General features: G+C 39.1%; 1 pseudogene; it reads left to right on the top strand.

Moving 5' to 3' along the window:
• The first annotated feature begins 4,097 nt into the window (after nucleotides 1-4,097).
• LOC116864418 lies at nucleotides 4,098-22,167 on the top strand (annotated as a pseudogene).
• Nucleotides 22,168-24,817: the final 2,650 nt, after the last annotated feature.

Below are 24,817 nucleotides of genomic sequence, written 5' to 3'. Positions count from 1 at the left end.
AGGATGGTTCTCTGAAACGATCCACAAAATTGATAAACCTCTAGCTAGACTCATCAAAAAATAAGCAAAGAGGACTTAAACAAAATCACAAATGAAAGAGGAAAAATAACAACTGACACCACACAAATAACAAATGATTTTAAGAGAATATTATGAAAAATTACATGCCAACAAGCTGGACGACCTAGAAGAAATGGATAAATTTTTAGAAACAGAAAATTTGAAGACCAATTACCAGCAATAATATTGAATCAGTAATCAAAAATTTCCCAACATACAGAAGTCCAGGACCAGATGGCTTCACAGGGGAATTCTACAAAACATTTAAAGAAGATTTGATACCTATTCTCAAACTTTTCCAAAAAACCAGAAGAGGAAGGAAAACTCCCAAATGGATTCTATCAGGCCAGCATTACCTTGATACCAAAACTGAATAAAGATACCACAAGAGAAAGAGAGAACACACTATAGGTCAATTTTTCAGATGAACATAGATGCAAAAACCCTCAACAAAATACTAGCAAACTGAATCCAACAATACATTAAAAAAATCATTCACCATGATTAAGTGGGATTTATTCCCAGAATGCCATAATGGTTCAATATTTTCAAATCTATAAACATGATACATAACATCAGTAAGAGAAAGGATAAAAACCATATGATCATTTCAATAGATGCAGAAAAAAGCATTTGACAAAATACATCCATTCATGATATAAACACTCAACAAAGTAAGTTTAGAGATAATGTATCTCAACATACTAAAAGCCTTATATAAAAAGCCCAGAGCTAACATAGTCAATGGGGGAAATACTGAGAGCTTTTCCTCTATAGTCAGAAATAAGACAGGGATGTCTACTCTCACCACTTTTATTTAACACAGTACTGCAAGTCCTAGCCATAGCAAATAGACAACCTAAAGAAATAAAAGCATCCAGATTGGTAAGAAAGAAGTATAACTTTCACTATTTGCAGACATAATGCTCTTTGTAGAAAGCCCTAAAGATTCCATTAAAAAAACTACTAGAACTGATAAATGAATTCAGTAAAGTCACTGGATACAAAATGATAGAAATCTATTGCATTTCTATATACAAATAATGAAGCAGAAAGAGAAATTAAGAAAACAATCTCATTTGCAATTGCACCAAAAAATAATAAAATACCTAGGAATAAGCTTAACCAAAGAGATGAAAGACTTATACTCTGAAAACGATAAACACTGATGAAAGAAATTCAAGACAACACAAAGAAATGGAGAGATGTTCCATGTCCTCCATGGATTCCATGGATTGGAAGAACAAATATTGTTAAAATGTCTATATTGCCCAAAGCAATCTACAGATTTAATGAAATCCCTACCAAATAACAACAGCATTTTTCACAAAACTAGAACAATCTTAAAGTTTGCATGAAACCACAGAAAACCCTGAATAGTGAAAGCAAACTTGAAAAAGAAAAACAGGGACACCTGAGTGGCTCAGTCGGTTAAGCCGCTGCCTTCAGCTCGGGTCATGATCCTGGAGTCCTGGGATCGAGTCCCGCATCAGGCTCCTTGTCCAGCAGGGAGCCTGCTTCTCTCTCTGCCTCTGCCTGCCACTCTGCCTGCTTGTGCTCGCTCTCTGACAAATACATAAATAAAATCTTAAAAAAAAAAAAACTTAAAAAAAATAAATAAAAAAGAAAAACAAAAGAGAAGGCATCACAACTCTAGATTTCAAGTTACTTTACAAAACTATAGTAATCAAAACAGTATGGTACTATCACAAAAATAGACACACAGATTAACAGAACAGAATAGAAAGCCCAGAAACAAACCCACAATTATATGGTCAGTTAATCTTCAACAAAGGAGACAAGAATGTATAATGGGAAAAAGACAGCCTCTTCAACAAATAGCATTGGGAAAACTGGACAGCTACGTGGAAAATAAAACTGGATCACTTTCTTACACCATAGACAAAAATAACTCAAATGGATTAAAGACCTAAATGTGTAACCTGAAATCATAAATATCCTAGAAGAGAGCACAGGCAGTAATTTCTTTGACACTGACTGTAGCAACGTATTTCTAGAAAGGACTCTGAAGGTAAGGAAAATAGAAGTAAAAAAAAAAAAATCTATTGGGACTACATCAAAATACAAACCTTCTGCACAGCAAAGAAAAAAATCAATAGAACTATTAAGACAACCTACTGAATGAGAGAAGATATTTGCAAATGATATATCCCATAAGGGGTTAATATCCAAAATACATAAAGAAATTACACAATTCAACACCCCAAAAAAATCCAGTTAAAAAATGAGAAGATATGAACAGACATTTCTTCAAAGAAGACAAACACATGGCCAACACATACATGAAAAGATGCTCAACATCACTCATCATCAGGGAAATTTAAATCAAAACTATAATAAGATATCACCTCATACTTGTCAGAACGGCTAAAACCAAAAACTCAAGAAACAACCAATGTTATCAAGAATGTGGAGATAAAGGAACCCTCATGCACTATTGATAGGAATGCCAACTGGGGCAGCCACCGGGGAAAACAGTACAGAGTTTCCTCAAAAAGTTAAAAATAGAACTATCCAATAATTCAGTAATCACGCTACTGGGTATTTACCCAAAAAAAAAAAAAAAAAAAAAAAACCATGAAAACACTAACTGTGTTTATTACAGCATTATGTACGATAGCCAAATTATGCAAGCAGCCTATGTCCATCAACAGATGACCAGATAAATAAGATACTGTATATTTATACAATGGAATATTATTCAGTCATAAACAAGAATGGAATCTTGTTATTTGCAACAACATGGTTGGATCCAGAGAGTATAAAGCTAGGCAAAATAAGTCAGTCAGAGAAAGACAAATACCATATGATTTCATTCTTATGTGGAATTTAAGAAACAAAACAAGTGAACAAAGGAGGAAAAAAAGAGACAAACCAAAAATAAACAAACAAACAAACAAACAAACAAAAAAACCAGACTCTTAACTATACAGAACAGATGGTTACTAGAAGGGAAGTGAATGAGGATGGGTGAAAAAAGTGAAGGGGATTAAGAAAAAAATATATTCATATCATACTTAGTAATGTACTGTGATATCTAGTTAGAATGTCAGAAAACTAGTTTTCTCATCTTTCTACTTATGGCTATGTTCCAAAAATTGATGTTGCTAGGTAAATAGAGAACTATGAGAAACCAGAGAGAAGTCTATTCTTCAATGTGTCTAAGGAAAACTGCAAGGACAGACCTGAACATGGTATAGGGCTAAATAGGAACATGAGACTGGTCAATGAAATTTAAAAAATAAAAGTTTATGTTAGGAACCAAGAATATAAAGGGGAGAAGGAATGGTTAGTAGGATGGCAAATAAAGATTCATAGGAAGATTTACTAGGTAGCTGAGACCTTTCTCTGAGATGTTTTTGAAACAATAGAATGTCAATTGTAAACATGAATTAATATAGCAATAGCTGTGGCAACCTCAGCTGTGACTAAGTGTAAATTTACAGTTTGGCTTAAAAGGTTTTATAAACAGTCACAAAGTTATGGGTTAATTCAAGTATAAACTTGGCTATAATATTCAGTTAATTTTTTCAACAAATATATTTTGAGTACCTGTACTTGATGATAGATAAACGTCTGAGGAAAAACGTAGCCAAACAACCCTGCCTTCTTTTTTTTAAAATTCATTTTATTTATTTTATTTATTTATTATTCATTAATTTTTTTAAAATTCATTTTATTTATTTATTTGACAGAGAGAGATCACAAGTAGGCAGAGAGGCAAGCAGAGAGAGAGGAGGAAGCAGGCTCTCCACGGAGCAGAGAGCCTGATGTGGGGCTCGATCCCAGGACCCTGGGATCATGACCCAAGCCGAAGGCAGAGGCTTTAACCCACTGAACCACCCAGGCGCCCCCAACCCTGCCTTCTTGCAGATTACATTCTCTTTGGGGGAGAGACATAACAAGCCTAATAAGTAGGTCAATTATAAAACAAATTAATAAAGAGTTCTGAGAAAACAAACCAAAGTTATGATATAGATCAGAGAGCCATTATGAGTAGTACTTTAAATAGGGTGATGAAGGTTGGTGTCACTGAGAAAGGGGCACCCGAGTACAGACCTGAAGGGGAAGGAGTGAATGATGTGGAAATTGGGGGAGAGAAGGTATTGTGGCCGGCTGAGGCAGAGCCGCTGAAAAGTAGGAGCAGACCTGGCATGTGTGAGGAACACAGAGGACAATGTGGCTGGAGTGGAACTGGTGAGAGGATCACAGTAGCAGAAAGGTATGGATAGTCACAGGTGACAGATCCTGGAGGACTTGACACCATTTGTAAGGAAGCTTTAGGAGGTGTGAACAGAGGAGTGATAGGATTTATTTTTTAAAGTATCGTTCCAGGTACTATGTTGAGAATCAACTACAGAAGAACAAGGGTTAAAGAAGCAAATATATTTAGGAAATTATTTACTTGATCCACTAGAGAATTAACAGTGACTTACACCAGGACAACTCATGCACATACGCACACAAATGACTGGAATTAAAAAAAAAAACAAAAACAAAAACAAAACTTTTGAAGAAGAACCAGTCACAGGATCATAAAGAGGACCTCAAAGTTTTTTCTAAGCCTGAGGCTCTCAGACCTTGGGTGGACACTTACAAGGGGAGATTCTGCTCACTTCAACATTTAAGTCGTTCTTAAGAGGCTCCTTTAAATTTTACTACTAGAAAGTAGTTTTTTGTTTTTTGGGGGTTTTTTAAGAATTCAGTTCTGATTTAGGTATGAGTTACTCCTGGGATCCAGAATCTACAAATAACTGTCACATATCTCTGAATGAAGAAACTAAGAAAACTAAGTGTTGTCATAGATAAAGATGGGGTGGGGAGTTGGACATGCTCTACACATGTCCCAAGAAAATCACTTTCTTTTTAGGTGGAAGCTAAGGAAAATTTGATTATAAAAGAAAAAAAATGTGATTGATACAATTGCCATTGGTAGATGTTGGATTTATAGTGGAGAAGACTCCTCATTCAGTCAACGATAACATGAAAGGGAGATGAAAAGTAGAGCCTATGTGAGGTAGAGTTCACCATTTGGCAGTGTGCTCTGTCTCCTGACTTCCAAGGCTTAGTGAATGTTGTGAACTGTGTATTTGTGTGGGGTGAGCATATGCAATGTGTTTATGTAAAGGGACTGGGGAGTGCATGCAAAGAGGTTGATACAACAGAAAGCTTACAAGGAGGGTTAAAATATCATAGCCATGGCAAAATTAACCAGTCAGGAAACAACAGGTGTTGGCAAGAATGTGGAGAAAGAGGAACCCTCCTACACTGTTGGTGGAAGTGCAAGCTGGTACAGCCACTCTGGAGAACAGTACAGAGGTTCCTCAGAAAGTTGAAAATAGAACTATACTATGACCCAGCAATCACACTACTGGGTATTTACCCTAAGGATACAAATGTAGTGATCCGAAGGGGCATGTGCACCCAAATGTTTATAGCAGCAATGTCCACAATAGCCAAACTATGGAAAGAATGTAGATGTCCATAAACAGATGAATGGATAAAGAAGATGTGGTATATATATATATAGAATGGAATACTATGCAGCCATCAAAATAATCTTGCTGTTTGCAACAATGTGGATGGAACTAGAGGGTATCATGCTAAGCAAAATAAGTCAATCAGAAAAAGACAATTATCATATGATTTCTCTGATATGAGGAATTTGAGAGGCAGGGCAGGGGTTCATGGGAGGAAGGGAGGGAAAAGTGAAACAAGATGGGACTGGGGAGGGAGACAAATCATAAGAGACTCTTAATCTCAGGAAACAAACTGAGGGTTGCTGGGGGTAGGGGAGAGGGATAAGGTGGCTGGGTGATGGACATTGGGGAGGGCATATGCTATGGTGAGTGCTGTGAATTGTGTAAGACTGATGATTCACAGCCCTGTACCCCTGAAACAAAGAATACATTATATGTTAATTAAAAAAAGAATAAAATATATATATATATATATATATATATATATATATATATATATATATATATAACCATTGGCAATGGATGCCAATAGCAAATAACAGAGGCAGCTATGCCAACGGAGAGCTGGGGGAAATGTTGCCAGAGTAAGAGACCTCTAAGCTGAAACCTAAAGAATGAGTAGACATTTTTTAATCAAGGGAGTGGGGATAGGAAGGAGAAGAATATTCCAAGGAAGGGCAATACCATATGCCAAGGTCTTGTGGTGAAAAAGAAAAAGAGTTGGCTCTAAGAAATAAGCAAGGTCACTGTGCTGTCATGGAGGACAGGCATGGGGACTGGGTAAGAAAAATAGTGGAGGGAACCTCATTAGAGAATTAAAGTTGAAGCAAAACTTCTCTCTTGTGGGAGCCACGGAGAAGTTTTACATAGGGCACTGCTAGGACTACCTTCATATTTTAGACAATGTCCTCTGTCTGCCATGAGCAGAGAATCTACTTAAGATATTACACACTAGTCTAAGAGAAAGAGGACAGTGGCCTAGATAGTGGAGATCAAAAGGTAAAAATATTTTGAAGCACTGAATGGATAAAATAAGTAGATGTACTGATTGGCCATAGATGGTAGAAAGATGGGAAGGAAGAAAAGATGGTGGCCAACTTTCTTTTCAAAACAAATGCATATCCTTTACTCAATTCATATTTTACAAAGAACACTTCAGATTTTAGAAGCTAAGTAGTATACAGTAGAAACAACATAGTACTACCAGGTAGAACATTTGGATTCTAGGCTCATTTTTTGCCATGGGCAATGTAACCTTCCCTGGCTAAAGGAGTCAAGAGGCTTTACCCCATACGGGGTAGGAAATCCACTGATCTCTAAAAAACAGGAGCCTTCAGTTTGCTGGTGTGAGCCATGCTGGTGCTGCAAACAAAAGGAACATCTCCCTCTCTCTGACTTTCTGGCAGGGGGTCACATAATACACTGATTCCATTTGGCAGCAGCAAAGTAGTTAATGAAAACTCCTCTTTCAAGATGTGACATGTTCCATGTGAGCTGTCAGAAGGAAAGTTGACATAATGAAGAGTACTGGCATGGATCAAAGCCATCTGGAATAGCCCAATTCCCCTCTGGGCATCTTGTGACTGGGGACTCCTTATGAGAGCAAGGCAGAGAGATGTATTCTGGTTCCATGAGCAGTTAGCCAAAGGGATTGGCTCTTGATACTTAGAAAGCTGAGATCATAGGTTTGATTTTTAGAGAATTAGTGCATGTAATGTTTGGATAAAAGACCACCCAAAATATGTTCACCATAATTCTAATAATGAACAGTTCCCTATTTCAAGTTGTCCCCTTCTCCACTCACTCCATGGTTTAAGTGGCTCAGACACACGGGTAAAACTCCACTGCTCAAGGCCCAACACGTGAGTCTGGGGTGGGCGTATGAAATATGTGAGTCTGAATAGAGAAAATCTCTTTTCTGGAAATGCAGGGGCCAAGGAACTCTCCCTCCCAGCGGCCCTCCCTAGGAAAACCCCCTGCACACACACACACACACCCCTGCCACACACATACCATACTCTTGATTTCTACTACAAAGATGTAGTTAGCTTGCACTTCTCTCACCACTTTAACAGGAGAAGTTCACACAGACAGTGGTAGAATTGAGACTAGAGTCCAGATTTCCTGACTGTCACACTTATGCCCTTTTCTGCTGTGTGCTTCTTAATCTTTAAAACGTGGAACTCTCTTCTGAAAACATGAGTTGAGTGACTAAGTGAAGAGATGGCTTATCTGACGATGGAAACAATCCAGAGAACAAGGAGATGAGTGATGGGTCATTATTTCATTGTTTAAGTCCTGAAGCCAGCCCTGTCTCTGGACTTCTAAGATATGAAAGTCAATACATCCCCTTGATTTTTAAGCCACTAGGAGTTACATTTTGGTTATTTATAGTACGAAGATTCCTAATTGATATACAGACTTTTCTTTCTCCAAATCCAAAGTACTGTTACACCTAATTCATGGTTTTGCCAGCATAGGACATTAAATATTGAAGAAGGTATAGAGGAGAATCTGTACTCTTCTTCCCTCCATCAGGAAGGAGGAAGGGGGAGAAGGAAATGGGGGAAGGGAAAAGAAGAAGAGGAAAAAGAAGGCAGCAAATGGCCTGTCTTCTCACTTCAAGTTCTGTCCATATTTCATTCAATCTCCCAGGACGTGACAGAGGGTCCCACAGGGCCCCTGTAAGTAAGAAGTGGATTATACCTTATGCCCTACCTTCATTCTAATGAGGATGTTTAGAGTCTGAAATGACAAGATTCGTGTGAAAGAATTTTGGCAAGTCTATGGCCAGAGAGCTCCGGTACAATGATTAGCTCAAAATACATGGTTTAATTTATAGGCTCAATTTAGTATCACATTCCGTTATGAAAACAACCTGTCAATGCACAATACACGCACATGCTTGGTGTTAGACTAGGGAAGATGAGAACTTGAAATAGTCATTCAAGTCAGTATTAGTCATTAGAGATTAATAATTAGCATATCTGAAATACATACTGCTCTTTAGCTGAAAGGTCTGTTTCTAGAGAACAAAGCACATAATGACATTTTACATTTTTTCTCCCAGTTAAGGGGAATTTCCTGGGCACTAGAACCCAAACTATTGTACCATGGTTCTACAGAGAAAGTATATAAACATTTCCCCGGAATTTACATTCTAATATCCAAGTTCTCGACAATTTTTAAAATCAGTGACACTCATGAAAGTGACAGTGGAAAACATAGCTATATGTTAGCACCCCTACCATAAGCATTTCATCCGAATTTTGACTATTTCTAGGCATAGATCACTTATCTCTACAGTCTGAATAACCACACATTTAGAGAAGAAACTCCAAATCAAGGATTGACAGCTTTCGAAGTTAACTTATCTTCAGTCAATTTTCTATTCTTTACCTCCCCCGTGTTTTCTCTCAAAGGCTTTCGGGAAATCAGTGTTCTCAGACCTCATAAGCTACCTTCCTTCCAGCAATGTTAAAAAAATAAAATAAAAGGGAAAAAATAGTTCTTTTACTTTTAGTCACTTATAATTGATTATGCTTATTAAAACAACATTTTTAAATTAGTATTTTGTTTGCTTTGCTTCTTGCAAACATGGACATTTCTAATTTAAGTTTTTGTTTCATGGCAGATGATGTCATTTTCATAGTGAATCACATAACAGAGCAGGCAGTTGGTCGAATGTGATCGGTAGATGCTAAGAGGAGCTCCAGCACACGGGCCGTATGGAAAATCATCAGTTAGGAGGGGGCCAGAGCACTCAGGAGATAACACGGTACTCTTTATCAGCATACACACTGCTCAGTTTTTTCCATGATGTGGCTCCTGCCTCCCTTCCAAATTTTTCTTAAAAACACTACTTCTTAGCAGCCTCCAGCCATTCTTTTTCAGTTCCTCAAACATGCCAAGCTATTTCCCTATTAGTGGGCTCTTCCTGTGTGCCCTGAGAATCTTTCTCTAACTCCTTCTGTGATGATAGACAATAAAACTATGCTGTGCAACTCAGCTACCAGTTAGTCCATGTGGCTAAATAGACCGTGTGGCTATATAAATTTTTTAAATTTTATAAATTTTAAAAATTTTTTAAATTTTATAAATTAAAATTATAGTTGGCCCTTGAACCAGGGGGCTAGGGGCTCTAACTCCCTATAATCAAAAATCTGATTACTTCTGACTCCTCCCAAATTTAATTACTAATAGATTGCTGTTGACTGGGAGCTTTCTTGATAACATAAGTAGTTGATGAACACTTATTTTGTATGTTTTATGTATTATATATGGTATTCTTACAATAAAGTAAGCTAGAGAAAAGAAATTATCAAGAAAATCATAAGGAAGAGAAAATCCATTTACAGTGCCATACTATAAAAAATCAACATATAAGTGGACTGGTATAGTTTGAATCTGTGTTGTTCAAGGATCAACTGTACATAAAACTATAAATTCAGTTTCTTGGTCACATTAGCTATCCTTCGATGCTCACACTAGCTAGTGGGAATCATATTGGACAGTGCCAATTTAGATCACCTCCATCAAGGCAGAAGGTTCTATTAGGTAAGATTGTTCTAGAAAATAAATTTCTTTAGGGCAGGACTCACTGTCCATCTTGTTGCCTGTTGTATTCTAAGTGCCCATCACAAAGCCTGGACTGTCGTAGGTGCTCAAATATTTGCTGAATCAATGTATAAAGGAATGGACTAAATGATAAAAGGATTACTGAATAACCACTAGAAAGGAAAATCTTAAATTAAGACTAAGAACTAGAATGGAGCGTTGGCGTAGATTATTTGGAAAGGATTCAAACTCCAGTCCTGAGGCAGAAGTTGCCGTAAAACATACTACATATGTAATTGCTGATTGTTCCCTCATCCCTTCCTTCCCACCCCTCACTAAAACATAGGCTCCGAGGGCACTTCTCTTATTCGCTGATGTATTCTCAGCACCCAGAATGAAGCCTATCTTCGGTGAGGAAACAAAACAATTTTCCCTTTGTGCATCCTAATTTTCATCTATAAAAAAGAAATAATTTTAGTTTTAGGAAAGGGTACATCCATTTCCCAAGTATCTCATTTGTATCATTCTTGCCCTTCTATTGTCTTCCCAGTTTTGTCTTTTTAAAAAAAAATGTTTTAATCTATAGGTCTCTCTTTTAGATCTATAGGTCTCTCCTTGTTCTTAGTGGCTGTTCAACACAGGATGTGCTCTCCAACTCCCATTGTCTTTTCATCACTCCTCAGCCAGGAGCCGTGTTTGGCATTTCCTCTTTCAATCCACATCCGTATTGCGGTGTCTACTTTTCTCATTCTGACAATTAGCTGTCACCCACCCCTGAGCTAGGGATCTAATGGCTGCAAATGGGTTAAATTGTTCCTTCTCCGGGAGAATAGGAGTCCTCAGCAAGATTTCCTGGAATCGTCTTAATTCTGAATCTTAGTCACCTCTGCAGGACTCAGCTTCAACCTCTCCTCCTTTGTGAAGCCTTTCCTTTCTCCTGGAATTAAATGTGAACATGCTTTTTGACTTGAGCCTAAGAGCATGTGAACTAAGTCATTTACTCGTAGATGCCCAGGCACAGCACCCCTGAGTCCGTCTAGACCACAGTAATTTCTTTATCCTCTCACCTCTCACAGCAACTTATCTATTCCTCACCCATGACACATATTACCATCTGTCTTGTACTGTAATGATTTATGCCTGGGTCTTATCTCTATAAGACAGCAATTCTTCTTTATATATCTCCCAGACTTACACAGAATAAGCATTCAATAAGTGATTTTCACATGAATGAGATGGAGTGTCTTGCATTGGGCCCCTGCTTTGGATTTCAAATTCTTTTTTTTTTTTTTAAGATTTTATTTATTTATTTGACAGAGAGAGATCACAAGTAGGCAGAGAGGCAGGCAGAGAGAGAGAGGAAGGGAAGCAGGCTCCCTGCTGAGCAGAGAGCCCCATGTGGGACTCGATCCCAGGACCCTGAGATCATGACCTGAGCTGAAGGCAGCGGCTTAACCCACTGAGCCACCCAGGCACCCCTGGATTTCAAATTCTTAGCTGACAATAGCTATGTGAAACATTTGCAAGATGGGGAGAGAAAGTCTTTTAGCCCTGTGAATTGAAAATATCAACAAATGAACTTTCTGTGGAATACATAGGACTCAATAGAGTAGGATTTCAAAGTGATCAGAAACTCCGCCCCAGTCTAAATTTTCCCTCATGTTAACCTAACATTGTGAAGATAATAGCTAGGGAGGTAGCAGAGCCCGTGTTCTAAAAAAGTGGCTCATTTTTATTATTTAGATACTAAGTTAGAATGAAGATCTTAGTAAGTATGGGGTGAGGCGGCCATTCATGAAATGATGCCAAAACACAAGAGGGTGGCCAGACAAATAGAAAGGTAGTCAAGGCATACAGGGGCTTTTCAAACCAATTACTCCCTCAAGTGATGGCACAGAACCTGTCCTTGCTTCAGTGTTCTCAAAGTTATGGTCTCCCTACTTACTTCTGGTAATAGTTCCTAAAATTCCAGCATTTGAGACACACACCTTTGAGTTATAGCTTTTTATTTCTAAAGAGACTTTCATACATTGTAAAATCCTTTTAAAGGATTAATATGCCAAGGGTAAGACATGAATATTTTAGCATAGTCCAGTAAAAAAAAATAAAAAGCTGTCCACTAGGAAACACAGAGCTGGCTCTGTCACATTTGGTAGTGGGAATCCTCTGACTTCTCTTTGTCTCAGTTACTACCTTATATGCAAAGCGAGCAATATATGCACTCATGACATATGCATATATATATATTTTGAGATAAGTATGTTTAATAGAAAATATTTAATAGGTCCTAGAAAAGGATACAAAGTATAGCTCCTTTTCACAGAAAATTAAAATAATTAGGCAGCTTATAAGATCGAATGATTTATGTTTTCTATTTTACATGTGGGAACCGTAGCCTAAAGCCATGATGTCATTTTCTAGAAAATGATCATTCCTTTCTTTTTCTTCTGGGGTAGCTTTCCTATGAGGAACCAATCACTTCACTAATTCCAGATTATAAGTTTCAGGAGAAAGCACACCCATTCTCAACTCTAATAATGAGCCTGTAATCCAAGAACAGGGAAAATATATAAAATATTTAACATCTAGAACAACATAAAATAGGTATCAGCCACAGACAACCACAACAACAGTAAAGGTAAGTACAAGGCATTAACTTCTCTGCCCGGAAGTAAGCAAATTAGGTTGTTCCATGCCCACTGGCTATAGTGACTGCTTTCAGAAATGGGCCCAAGGGACAAGTCAAACCAAAAGGGGGGCTAAGGCCTTTGGAAAATGTACTGGGGAAAGAAATTTTCCCCCTCTTTGGAGGTTTGTTGAATTATCAGAGTGATGTAATCCCAAAGTGATTGAGGGTTACCACATAGAATCTAAGAACAGAAGAAAGAGCAGCCAAAGTGAGGGAGAAATATATGGCCCTTATGATATTGTTTAGAGTCACGATCCAGCTGTACCATAAGTCAGCCAGAATCAACCCTGAATATTTTAAGCATGTCAGCTAGAAACTTCCTCTTGCCAAAAGCCGGTTTAACTTGGGCTTCTGTCATTTACAACCAAAGAAGATCTGAGGAATAACCAAGTTTCCTTAGGAAAAGAGGAAGGACCAAGAATCAAATCTAACAATGTCTCTCCACTTAAAATTTAGGTGATCTTTTCACTATATCAGTTCTTTTTTTTTAACACTTTTTTTTGAAAGATTTTATTTATTTATTTGACAGAGAGACCCACAAATAGGCAGAGAGGCAGAGGCAGGCAGAGAGAGAGGGAAGCAGGCTCCCCACTGGGCAGAGAGTCTGATGCGGGGCTCGATCCCAGGACCCTGAGATCAGGACCTGAGCTGAAGGCAGAGGCCTAACCCACTGAGCCACCCAGGCGCCCCTACATCAGAAGTTCTTATTTGGGGTGGGGAAGGGGTAAGATTTCAAAATCACTTGGAGGAACTTTTCTAATAGAGACATTTACCCTCAACAGTCCCCTGCCCCAACAAAAATGATAATAAATGAAAACTGGGAGATGGGAGGTAAAAAGGGAAATAGAGGTAAAGATATAAGCAAATATACTTTGAGAAAATGGAGTGACTGATATATCTTTAACTGCAAAACAATTCTACGCTCTTATATGGCTTTGTTACATGGAGTATCATGGCCTCAGTTATGGTGCAGAAGTGAAGCTCAGTTTAAAGCACCGTCTTACACCTTATGAATCAAAGAACTGGTTTCTGAACTAGCAACAATGAACAATGCATTGGAGAGATCTTCCTAAAGGAAAGGATTAAATTCTCTGGGTGCTTGGGAAAAAATTAAATTCTAGAACTGTCAGAGGTAAGTGTACAACAATAATGTTTTTGAAGAGGGAAATTCACCAATGCCTACTGGAAGGCCACTTGGTCTTCCCACCAAACAGAAATGACAATATCCTCAAAGATGTAGAACAAAGTACCAGTTGCCAGTTCCTGTACAAATTTCTTGTTCTTTGGAATGTTTACCTAATTTTGCACAGATTGGAATAATGCAGGCTATCCTGTTCATAGATCTCAGCCATATAAAGGGAATGAAAAGCTATTTTTGGATATTACTTAGAAAAGACAACAAGGTTTTACATATGGCTCTGGACCAAAAAGCTAAGGCAGACTGTTGGGCAGGTCTGTGCCTAAGTACAAATGGAAAATAAGCCAATTCTGAACTAACAGTGCCTGCCAGGAATACCAAATTGAGAAGAATTATGAAGTGTCCGATGGATCCAGTGGGAAAGGATATTATGATCAATTATTGATGTCAAGCATGGTCATGGAAAGGGAAAGTGGTAGCTGGAATGCGACCTACTTATCCTCTCTGGCCTAAACCATCCACACCAAATAAAGGCCTGCTGTTTTATTTTTCAAGTTGTACAACTTTGTGTAAATACTCTCAAATATATTATTGTACTGGCACTGGGCCATTGTTTTAGAGCTAAATTGCAACAAATAGGCTTATTGTGAGAAACAACCCTCAGCATCCACAACTACACCCTTACTGAACTTTCCAGGGAAACTTCTCTCCCATGATTTTCTTCCAGTTAGTACACTGAACAGGATGGATAGAAACTGATAACTTTCGCTTTCAGGGAAAGATACTGTATTATCCTGGGAAATGCTAAGTTTCATGATTTAAAAATTTTTATGCCAGGGGTGCCTGGGTGGCTCAGTGGGTTAAAGCCTCTGCCTTCAGCTCAGGTCATGATCCCAGGGTCCTGGGATCGAGCCCCACATCAGGATCCCTGCTCAGCAGGGAGCCTGCTTCTCCCTCTCTCTCTGCCTGCCTCTCTGCCTACTTGTGATCTCTGTCAGGTAAAGAAATAAAATCTTTAAAAAATATATTTTATGCCAATCTTCCATCTTCCAAGTATCAGCTGTGTATCCTTATGCTAATCATTCAGCTTCTCTGAGACCTATTAGCTGTGGGAATGCCCCACTATAATAATGCATGTAAATGTGCTTTGGGTATTGAGAAGTGCTACATAAGTGACTTTTTAGTCCAAAGAAATCACTATATAACATTCAGAGATCTTTTGTTAATTGTAGGCCCCTAAAGTTCTATCTGTTTCACTTAGGATTAAGGAAACTCAAATTCACCATTTGGGGGGACAGGTCTGGTGAGAAGTATTATACTGACTCTCCTGATGCCTTTAGCCTTGTCACCCTGATGAGCATTATTCCAACCTCCTTCCAGGCCAATTAGAGTCCCCACTCTGATCTGTCTTGATCCCCTACTAGAGTAGAACATGTTCATGTTGCCATTTTCAATCCTATAAAGCTGATGTTCCCCTTAATCCTACCCAGACAACCCTGCTGACTCTATCCTGGGCCTAAACACACAGGTTCCCAACTTCTCAAACCTCTAGCTTTGTTCATTGTCTATTGAATTATCTGAGCAAGGCTGGTGGGCTCTCTCTTTGCATTGAAACCAGTACTTGGGAGTTGTCTTTTTATGATGTTCACTTGTGTCTCCTTAAACCCTTCTTCTGTTCTAATTTTATATTCCTTTTCTCACTCATAGCTTTCCTTATTAAAAAAAAGCAAAAAACAAAAACAAAAAAAAACTACGAAACGAATAGCTACTTTAGGATTTTAGCTAAGAAAATGAATGCCCAGAAAGGCTAATGACAGTATCCAAGGTCACAGAGACTGTATATAATGGGAATAGAATTTAAACTCAGGTGTGCATGACTCAAAACTGCACACTCCTTCCGGAGTACCATGCTGCTTTTCAAATCCTCGTCAGTCTTCCAGCTACGCTCATTCTGTACTTCACATCATAACTGTGCCAAGAAAGTCTGACAAAATCTGTTCATCATTTGAGAATAGATATACCATTATTTCAATCACAATTCAAATACTAGGCATTATTGCTGAACTTGATGATCTCTCTGTTATCTTTCATGAATATCTAGGGACTTTGAACAAGAACAATAGGGGAAGAACTATAGGTCAGTATTCCTGGTCATTCATTTAGGACAGAATAAGAATTTTAAACATCTCCATTTTGCTAGTTGGAAATGAATACACAGATCAAATCATTATGGTTCTCATAGGTTGTATCAGGGGTTTAGAACAGAAGTACTCAATTTCATGCCAAAACTCTGGGCTTGGGAAAATTACCAGGTTTAAAATGATAGGACACAGAGTTTATTTTCCAAGTCAATAATTTGAGAGTAAGTGAAATTAAGATCAAGAGGGTCATGGGATTTACCTACATTCACCCCAGCTGCTACGACTCTAAGTGTCAGACTTATAATTGACTATGAAATCACACATATGGGTTCTTTATTTGAACTCAACAGTGCTTGGTGACGTAATTGACTGATATTCAGTATGAGCCCCTTATGTAGTACAGTCAGTCTAGTAGGAAGTGGCTTGGGAAACTTCTGTCCAGGCCTGGGTCATAGCTCAAACAGTACTGACTGCAGCTAGATAGCTTTTCCACATATCCAAACCTATGCTCTTTTGATGAAACTACATTTTCCAGTGTTCCTTAAAGCAGTATTCCTGCAAGAGGTTAGGTAGTAGGTGCCCTCCACTTTCAGGAAGTTTAGAAAATATGGTTCAAGCATATTTAATTTGTTCTGTTTTGTACTTCTGAATTTCTTGGTGCCTTTGTTATGTGAATGAGCTCCCTGACACTAAGAAATGACTGTATATGGGATACCTGGGTAGCTCAGTCTGTTAAGTTCTGCCTTTGGCTGCGGTCGTGATCTCAGAGTCTTGGGATCAAGTCCCACATCGGTCTCCTTGCTCAGCAAGAAGTCTGCTTCTCCCTCTACCTGCCACTCCTTCTGCTTGTGTTCTCTCGCTCTCGTTCTCGCTCTCTAATAAATAAATAAATAAATCTTTATTTAAAAAAAAAAATGACTGTATATTATCTCAAACCTTAGTGCACAGTTATTAGCATAACTGTAACAAGTAACCCAAGGAATACAGTTGGGGAACCTGAGACCGCTCCCCATCCCACATTTTGGATTAAATGCTACACTCCCCAGGCAGGTTTCTGCTCTACCCTTTGCTCCGGTTCTTTAAAGAAGCCCTAAAAAAACAGCAACCTCTGTAATATAACCAGAGTTTACACAAACCCAGGAGCAAAATAAAAATGCCAACAAGAAAAACAGACAAATAAAACAATGACAAACAACCTTAGGTCGATATTTTAGTCCTTTCATGTAGCAAAGGATTGCTTCTCGGGGAGTGCATTGAGAAGCTCTCCACAACAGGCACTTTGGTAGGAACAGATGTGAACCAGAAGACCCTGTCACAAGCCTCAAAGGGCTGTCAATGGCAGCTACAGAATGTCTATACATAAGAAATCAGGACCAATTAGGGTGACAGGATGAATGGGGACTTGGAGAGAGTTCAGTGATGTACCTTACTTTTGAGTGTGCATAACAAAATCACTGCTAGATTGAATAATTTGTTGGAGGGCAAAATTTGGCGGGGTTAAAAGAAATTATGGAAGGATGACATCCCTGATCCTCCCCTTGATTCTGCCATTAGCAACAGGCCTTGCAACTGGGGAGACACATGACAAAACAGATTATCATACAAAGAGGAGTGCTCTAAACAAGGAATAGCTTATTGTGCTCAGGGAGACCAGGACTGTGAATTGACTCTAGGCACAGTTTAATCTACATCTGTAACAGAAAAAAATATTTCAAGTTGCAGTTAGATAGCCATCTTGCAAAAAGAAAACACATTATTCTCATCTGTTGCCCTACAGAAGGAGATGTTGTGTAACAGTCTCTCTGAATAAAAATAAAAATAATGTCCTGGATTGATGCTTTGTCTAGGTACTTTCAAAACCTCTTATGATCGGAAGTGAACTGAGAACAGAAAATGTAAGTTCTTATACTGTCAGTCCTCAACCAAGTGATTTTAAACAAATCCCTTAATGTTTAGGGGACTCCGTTTCCTCATCTATACGTTGGGAGAGTTGAATTATAGGGTCAGGAAAGTCCATCTTGGCCCTAAAATAGCATGATTTGGGGGTGCCTGGGTGGCTCAGTCATTAAGCAGCTGCCTTTGGCTCATGATCATGATCCCAGGGTTCTGGGGTTGAGCCCTGCCTCAGGCTCCCTGCTCGGCGGGGAGCCTGTTTCTCTCTCTCCCACTTCCCCTGCTTGTGTTACTTCTCTCACTGTGTCTCTCTCTGCCAAATAAATAAATAAATAAAATCTTTAAATAAAACATAAAATAAAATAGCATGATTTGATAATATCCTTCAATGCCTCTTAGGTATTCATAGTAGCAGTTAAATGATCAGGCTCTGGGCTTAAATCCCAGGTTTGACATTTACTGTTTCTGTGACCTTGAACGTTAGTTATTACATCTTGGTCTTGTTTCTAATAATACCTGTTTCATAAATTTTGGGGAAGATTAAACCAAGAAATGCACGTCGAATACTTAAGTTAGTTGCTAGCACCTAGTTACAGTTCAATACATAGAAGTTATTATCAACACTATCACAGCTTGAAGTTTTATGCAGAGTCCATCCCAATGACTGGTATGCAGTAATCAATGAACAGGTGCCGAACTGGGCACATCCCAGGCCTGTGTTCAATCACTAACTTTATTTTCAGTTCTTTCACTTAGTTCTATGCAGAACCCTATTTATGTAATGTATACTTCATGTAGCTGCTGGATACTTTTCTCAACGCTTGAAAAATATTCAGTCATTTAATCTTTCCATGACCTTATGAGTGAGGTATTCTGTTATCTTCTCACGTTATAAACAAGGAAACTGAGGCACAGTATGGGTAAATAACATGGCCTAAAGTGCTACCAACAACTAGTGCATGCCAGAGCAAGGATATGGACCCAGGCAGCCTGGCTCTGGAGCCTGGGCTCCTGAATACCGGCGACCCTACTAGCCTTGTATCCCCCTTTCCTCCCACTTACCCCTCCCAGTGTGGCTCACTGTTTTCTCAGTCCTCCCCACAGGCCAAGCCACCTGTCTCCTTCACAGGACTATGCTTTTAAGCCCACTTTCCCTCCCAGGACTTCATAACTCACCAGGTGGCCTCTCCCAGGTCCTATACTTTATTGACCTTAATCAAAGATATCCTTCGAGACTTGCAACTCTCTCCCCTACCAAGCTGTCAGTTTTTCCCTCACTTTGTTTTCTCCTGTCGGGGTCAACACCATTTGCGTACAGATGGGTCAGGGTAACAGATCTTTATTTCTCGCGTGTCTGACTCTGCTTACCCCACTAAACTCCAGGAGAATAGAATCCACAGCATCCTTCTGCATAGCAGTCTTGTGATTGACTCTAAGTCTTCAGATAACCCTAGAAAATTCTTTCTGACTTGCAACATTAGGATGCATGCCATTTATTTGATCTCATTTTTTTCCCCTTAAGCAAATTTGAGAACATCGGATACAGTAGTCTCATTTGACAAAAGATAGTCTAGAGTGACATCTGGTGGCTATTTTATTTTAAAGGTTCACAAATATTTACTGCTCCTTACAGGCCAGGTTCACTCCTTAAGGGAAAATTGCATCATCCATCAAAGTATCTGTCACAACTGGGCTACCTACTGAGACAACAGGAAGAATCAGGTGAGATCAGATGAGCAGAAATCCTTCCATATTCACTAAGTCATAAACATGTGGAGCATCGCCCCCCAGGAGGAGAGACTGCTGGTACCAAGGCCCAAGTTCAGAGAGGGAAGTTGAAATCTCATATCCCAGTCCTTGCTGTTAGCTCTTAGAGACTAGGCAAGCCCCATCCGCCCTTTGATCCTCAGTTACTATATATGTGTTTTTACATATGTGTTTTTACATATTTTTATATGTATATTTTAATACTGGGATTAAATTCAAGCTATACTTTTCTTTCTATAAAAAGAGTATCATCTGCAATATATAAAATTTCCCCCAAATTTTAAGTGCCAAGTTGGTAGTTACGATCTACCATTCAAATACCACCTCTTTTACACTAATACGAAGCAAAACGAGCCCACATTAAAAGGTTAAAATACTCTCCTAAAAAGTGGCAACAGTAGTACCACTCATACTTGCAAGGGCAGCAATCATAGCTAACATATGACATGCCAAGTATTTTTGTACATGTATTGCCTCATGCTGCTAGATGCAGAAGCTGAGAAGACATCAGCATCAGAGAGTCACAAACTACACGTTCTGTCCCAGGATGCCACAGGGAAAGAAGTGGGGACACACGAAAGCCCCCCATTGGATCATCCACCATAGCTGAGGACATCAACACTGGACTAGAAGCCTTGCCTGCCCTGACTTTATAGTCCTTTTCCAACTGCTCTGTCAGTGGTCAGATGGGAGCAGAAGCAATAGCTAGGAAGATGAATCGTGAAAGGCCAGTAAAGTAACAGGCCAGGCCAACCTGCCATTCCCGACTTCTCCACTGGGGGCATCCAAGACCAAGTCAGGCTCGAACTGGGGTGGGGGAAGGGGGTTGAGCGTGTGAAGTCTAAAACTGGAAGGGATATTGAGGCTGTGATACTAGACGGAACAGATATTTTTGTGCCTGTTTATTATTAGGAATGAGACTGTTTATTATTATTTAACGTGAGGCACTTTTATTATTATTAAATGACTTTATTATTATTAATGAGACTGTTTTTTATTATTATTAAACTTGGTAGCTAAAGCTATGAAACCCAAAGTCCTGTCAGGGCTATAGAAAAGAGGTTCGATGTTGTACAGAGTAACAGAGACAGAAAGAATCAAACTGCTTCTGTGTAAGCCTTACCCCATCCAGTTCATTTGATAAACTGAATTTACGGTCTTGGACTTGAACAGAATTGTCTCTTTGGAAAGAGGAGTAAGCAAAAGAAACAGCCCAGCACAAAACCTCTGAAGACAATGGGAGGGACATGGGATACAAGAGATAGTGAAGAAAACAGTCTATTACAGTTGCTTTTCCCTGTCACGAAAATTAAACAAAACATGAACGCTGTGAAACAGGAAATAAATTTGTAAACACACAACAGAAAGGTAACTAGTGGAGCAAAGGAATGCTAGCTTTATGAACTCTACAAAGGAGAAAGCACAATAATAGGTCAGTGGCATGAGGGTTAGGCTTGAGGGGAAAAAAAAAATCACAAATGCTTAAGTTTTAAAAAAAATTGACTGAGATGAAAACAGTTAAAATACAGTACCTGGAGAGAGACCATAGAGGACCACTGTATTAATCACTGCTGTCCTGAAGAGAAAACAATAATTGCAATAGAGAAAAAAGATTATTCAAATACACACCAGAAGTAAAGTAATTCAGAAATGAAGCAGGAGTTTATCTGAAGGTCCATTGAGTTTCTAGTTTTCTGGGAAGATTTAATAAATATAGTCATATGTCTATTTGGAGTTACTATATTTCAAAATGATAGCATCTCTTTTCCAGCCAGCACCAAACGATGGGTGTCTGTCATGACAACTGGCACAAGTGCCAGCCCCAGCCCGAGAAGAGGGACTAGGGGCTGGGGTGTCCCATTGCCAATACTGAATTAGCCCCTGTAACATACACACTGTCCGTGTCGGGGTTGGGAGAGTGGGCAATGAGAAGGAGCAGGACTTGCGGCTGGACACAGAAATCTTATCCAGGGGCTCCAAGTGTTGTACGCACAAAACAAGTATTAGTAATGTGGTCTACAGCACATCCAATCCCAACCAGTCCCACCCAGATCCTGGTAGAGAATGGAGTCATTCTCAGTAACAGCACACTGTCCCAACAGTGGTTTGAGTCCCATTATGCACTTGCCCTTGGGCTGCAAGAAGGGGGCCAAACTCACTCCTGAAGATGAAGAGATTTTCCACGCAAAAGTGATCCAAGACAATTCAGAAGAAATAAGATAAAAAAGACAAAGAATGCCATATTCATCATCTTCTGAAGGAGGAGTTTCAGCTGAGTGGGCTTCTTGCATGCATAGCTTCAAGGCCAGACAAGTGTGGTCGAGCTCTGTGCCAGAGGGCAGAGAGCAGGAATTCTAGCTGAGGACAATCAGGCCCGGAAAGGCAAATAAATCCTCCTTCCTCCTATTGTCCCTCCTATAATAAAACAAGTACCAAAAAAAACCAAAACAACCCACAAAAAATAGAATACAGAAGTGGTTACTGGAAGAAAGACGAACTATATTAAGCCCGACTTCTCAGTTTGCACAAACAGTTGGCAGAGCTATGCTGTATTGTTTGGACAGGGAACTGTGTATTTGTAGAGGATTGTCCCCAACACGTAGAGAATACACATTTGAACATTTACCCTGCCCTTCTCCATTCAACTCCAAACTCGTTCAAGTGCCTGCTTTACATCTCCATGGGATTATCTAACAGACCACTCGAAAGTAGAATTTCCAAAACCAAACTGCCATCTTCTTCCAAAAACTAGATCCCAGTTTCTCCTCCTAAGTTAATGAAACTGTATTTCCTAATTACTTGGGCAAAAAACACAGTAGAGTTATCTTTGACTCCATTCTCCAATCCCCTACCCCCCTCTCTACCATGTGCCACATCTGACGATCTGGAAATCCACTGGCTCTGTTGACAACTTTCTACTGTCTTTACTTCCCATCCTTGCTCCCCAGTAGTCTGCTGTAAGGGTGATCCTGCATTTCATCATCTATCAGGACATTCTGAATGGGAAAGGTACCAGGACAATAGGCATAAACTAAGATTGTCTTGCACAAGCCAGGTCGTATGGTCATCCTATTTATCCTCAACACAACAGCCAAGCCGTCTCTTTAAAACCTAAGTCAGACCCTGCACTCCTCTTTCTCAGCTTACTTGATTCAGAAGCCAAGGTCCTTCTGATGTCAAGCAAATCTTTCCAAGCTCTGCCCTACCCCACACTGAGGCCATTGACCTATCTCCTCTTCTTTTCCCTCTCTTTGTTCACCCCCCAAGTTCCTGCTGGGATTCGTTTTGTTTTGTTTTTTTGTTTCCTGCCATGATACTCTTGTCTCAGAGCCTTTGCTTTGAAGTTCCTTCTGCCTGGAAGGCTTTCTCCTTGACATTACATCTATATGATTTACTCCTTCAGTATCTTCTAGTCTTTGCCCAAATGTTACCTTCTCAATAGAGCCTTCCCTGACTCCATTTGAAATTACAAACTCTGCCCCCAAGCCCTGATGTCCCTTCCCCTGCACTATAACCTTCAAATATTCTATATAACTTACCATGTTTTACTGTGTCTTACCATTGCTATCCCACTAGAACATAAGTTCCAGGAAGCAGCATTTTTTCTTTTTCTTTGATCTAGTACTCTTCGTACAATAGTAAATAGAAATACAGAAGACCAACCAAATGAGAACAAGCAAAGGCTATCTATTCTGAGCTTGCTATAACAAGGGAGTCAGCCACCATTGCTGCATTTTCACAGAGACTGAAAGGCAGACAGAGCAGTGGAATAGCTTTATAATGGAAAAAGGGAAGATTTCAGGTGTGTCTTAATTGGACACAGTTGTCAATGGGGAGCTAAAGGTGGGTTTACAAGAATTACAGCATGTACGTGATTGGTCGGAGAAGCATTTTGGGCTATCTCTAGTTGGTTCTGAGTTGAAAGAGGAGACATATATTAGGGAATGGTCAGTTATTAATCAAGTCCTGGCCATTCTGGACTAATGTTATAGTAGTTGGAAGTCTAACTTCCTCCAAGTCTGACGCAGAGAAGGTTGACTGCCTGGATGGTTAATGTAGACAAGATGACTGATTTTCTGGGCAGACAGCTATAGGTTGTGCGTCAGAATTCTGTATTTATATATGGTCTGGCCATTGTCCACTTGTATACTCAGTCTCTTAAGTACCTGGCATAGAGAAGGTGTTCAATACTTGTTGAACAAGTGAATATCATTCAATTTCTATATGATCCCAAAATGTGTAAAACTAAATGTATTGCCTAAAGGTAGAAACCTACATAATGGAAATTATTATGAAAAAAAAATATGGTCATTATAAGCTATAACATTTACATAAAGTCTGAAGTAAAAAAGCTAAACCAAAATATAGCAAACATTTGAGATTAAAGTGGTGAACATGCTATTTACATCATTTAAGTGTAGTATAGATTACAATGTACCAAAAAAGGTGGTTCTCAGTCAACCTTTTAGCACTGAAAAATAAAACACTTACACACATAGAGTAACATCCAAAGACAAGGAAAGAGAAATTTACAAAAAGTGGTGGGAAAGTAACAATCTCTTAGAAAACTGACATTTCAGCTGGGTAAAAATAATTGTTATTGTTATTTAGGGGACCTTAACAATAAAGTAAGTATATTGCAGAGAGAACACACTCCATTCGATTTAACTTAAAAAAAAAAAAAATGAAGCCATGAACAGACATTTCTGCAAAGAAGACATCCAGATGGCCAACAGACACATGAAAAAGTGCTCCATATCACTCGGCATCAGGGAAATACAAATCAAAACCACAATGAGATATCACCTCACACCAGTCAGAATGGCTAAAATAAACAAGTCAGGAAATGAAAGATGCTGGCGAGGATGCAGAGAAAGGGGAGCCCTCCTACACTGTTGGTGGGAATGCAAGCTGGTGCAACCACTCTGGAAAACAGCATGGAGGTTCCTCAAAATGTTGAAAATAGAACTACTCTATGACCCAGCAATTGCACTACTGGGTATTTACCCTAAAGATACAAACGTAGTGATCCGAAGGGGCACGTGCACCCGAATGTTTATAGCAGCAATGT

The sequence above is a fragment of the Lontra canadensis genome, unplaced genomic scaffold, assembly GCF_010015895.1.
Source record: "Lontra canadensis isolate GAN:19392208 unplaced genomic scaffold, GSC_riverotter_1.0 scaffold5, whole genome shotgun sequence".
In the NCBI taxonomy this organism is placed as follows: domain Eukaryota; kingdom Metazoa; phylum Chordata; class Mammalia; order Carnivora; family Mustelidae; genus Lontra; species Lontra canadensis.
Note: the sequence above shows the minus strand (reverse complement) of the source record. Positions and strands in the feature narration are given on the sequence as shown.